We start from the raw sequence: 2,803 nt of genomic DNA on the forward strand, positions 1-2,803 counted from the left end.
CATCCCCATGCCCAGCCAGAGTTCCAGGGTGATTGGTGGTAGGTCCCGGTGGGGGGGCAGCGGGAGCAACCTGCATCCTCATGCCCAGCCAGAGTTCCAGGGTGATTGGTGGTAGGTCCCGGTGGGGGGGCAGCGGGAGAAACCTACATCCCCATGCCCAGCCAGAGTTCCAGGGTGATTGGTGGTAGGTCCCGGTGGGGGGGCAGCGGGAGAAACCTACATCCCCATGCCCAGCCAGAGTTCCAGGGTGATTGGTGGTAGGTCCCGGTGGGGGGGCAGCGGGAGAAACCTACATCCCCATGCCCAGCCAGAGTTCCAGGGTGATTGGTGGTAGGTCCCGGTGGGGGGGCAGCGGGAGCAACCTGCATCCTCATGCCCAGCCAGAGTTCCAGGGTGATTGGTGGTAGGTCCCGGTGGGGGGGCAGCGGGAGAAACCTACATCCCCATGCCCAGCCAGAGTTCCAGGGTGATTGGTGGTAGGTCCCGGTGGGGGGGCAGCGGGAGAAACCTACATCCCCATGCCCAGCCAGAGTTCCAGGGTGATTGGTGGTAGGTCCCGGTGGGGGGGCAGCGGGAGAAACCTACATCCCCATGCCCAGCCAGAGTTCCAGGGTGATTGGTGGTAGGTCCCGGTGGGGGGGCAGCGGGAGAAACCTACATCCCCATGCCCAGCCAGAGTTCCAGGGTGATTGGTGGTAGGTCCCGGTGGGGGCCAGCGGGAGAAACCTACATCCCCATGCCCAGCCAGAGTTCCAGGGTGATTGGTGGTAGGTCCCGGTGGGGGGGCAGCGGGAGAAACCTACATCCCCATGCCCAGCCAGAGTTCCAGGGTGATTGGTGGTAGGTCCCGGTGGGGGGGCAGCGGGAGCAACCTGCATCCTCATGCCCAGCCAGAGTTCCAGGGTGATTGGTGGTAGGTCCCGGTGGGGGGGCAGCGGGAGAAACCTACATCCCCATGCCCAGCCAGAGTTCCAGGGTGATTGGTGGTAGGTCCCGGTGGGGGGGCAGCGGGAGAAACCTACATCCCCATGCCCAGCCAGAGTTCCAGGGTGATTGGTGGTAGGTCCCGGTGGGGTGGAAGGGGAGCAGCGGGAGCAACCTGCATCTCCATGCCCAGACAGAGTTCCAGGGTGATTGCAGGTAGGTCCCGGTGGGGGGGCAGCGGGAGCAACTTGCATCCCCATGCCCATCCAGAGTTCCAGGATGATTGCAGGTAGGTCCCGGTGGGGTGGAAGGGGGTCAGCGGGAGCAACTTGCATCCCCATGCCCAGCCAGAGAACCAGGGTGATTGCTGGTAGGTCCCGGTGGGGTGGAAGGGGGGGCAGCGGGACCAACCTGTGTCCCTATGCCCAGCCAGAGTTCCAGAGTGATTGCAGGTAGGTCCCGGTGGGGTGGAAGGGGGTCAGCGGGAGCAAACCGCATCCCCATGCCCAGCCAGAGTTCCAGGGTGATTGCAGGTAGGTCCCGGTGGGGTGGAAGGGGGGGCAGCGGGACCAACCTGTGTCCCTATTCCCAGCCAGAGTTCCAGAGTGATTGCAGGTAGGTCCCGGTGGGGAGGAAGGGGGTCAGCGGGAGCAACTTGCATCCCCATGCCCAGCCAGAGTTCCAGGGTGATTGCAGGTAGGTCCCGGTGGGGTGGAAGGGGGGGCAGCGGGACCAACCTGTGTCCCTATGCCCAGCCAGAGTTCCAGAGTGATTGCAGGTAGGTCCCGGTGGGGTGGAAGGGGGTCAGCGGGAGCAACTTGCATCCCCATGCCCAGCCAGAGTTCCAGGGTGATTGCAGGTAGGTCCCGGTGGGGTGGAAGGGGGTCAGCTGGAGCAAACCGCATCCCCATGCCCAGCCAGAGTTCCAGGGTGATTGCAGGTAGGTCCCGGTGGGGTGGAAGGGGGTCAGCTGGATCAAACCGCATCCCCATGCCCAGCCAGAGTTCCAGGGTGATTGCAGGTAGGTCCCGGTGGGGTGGAAGGGGGGGGCAGCGGGACCAACCTGTGTCCCTATGCCCAGCCAGAGTTCCAGAGTGATTGCAGGTAGGTCCCGGTGGGGTGGAAGGGGGTCAGCGGGAGCAACTTGCATCCCCATGCCCAGCCAGAGTTCCAGGGTGATTGCAGGTAGGTCCCGGTGGGGTGGAAGGGGGTCAGCTGGAGCAAACCGCATCCCCATGCCCAGCCAGAGTTCCAGGGTGATTGCAGGTAGGTCCCGGTGGGGTGGAAGGGGGTCAGCTGGATCAAACCGCATCCCCATGCCCAGCCAGAGTTCCAGGGTGATTGCAGGTAGGTCCCGGTGGGGTGGAAGGGGGGGGCAGCGGGACCAACCTGTGTCCCTATGCCCAGCCAGAGTTCCAGAGTGATTGCAGGTAGGTCCCGGTGGGGTGGAAGGGGGTCAGCGGGAGCAACTTGCATCCCCATGCCCAGCCAGAGTTCCAGGGTGATTGCAGGTAGGTCCCGGTGGGGTGGAAGGGGGGGCAGCGGGACCAACCTGTGTCCCTATGCCCAGCCAGAGTTCCAGAGTGATTGCAGGTAGGTCCCGGTGGGGTGGAAGGGGGTCAGCGGGAGCAAACCGCATCCCCATGCCCAGCCAGAGTTCCAGGGTGATTGCAGGTAGGTCCCGGTGGGGTGGAAGGGGGGGCAGCGGGACCAACCTGTGTCCCTATGCCCAGCCAGAGTTCCAGAGTGATTGCAGGTAGGTCCCGGTGGGGTGGAAGGGGGTCAGCGGGAGCAACTTGCATCCCCATGCCCAGCCAGAGTTCCAGGGTGATTGCAGGTAGGTCCCGGTGGGGTGGAAGGGGGTCAGCTGGAGCAAACC

Source organism: Rhinoderma darwinii, chromosome 4, assembly GCF_050947455.1.
Source record: "Rhinoderma darwinii isolate aRhiDar2 chromosome 4, aRhiDar2.hap1, whole genome shotgun sequence".
NCBI classification, from domain to species: domain Eukaryota; kingdom Metazoa; phylum Chordata; class Amphibia; order Anura; family Rhinodermatidae; genus Rhinoderma; species Rhinoderma darwinii.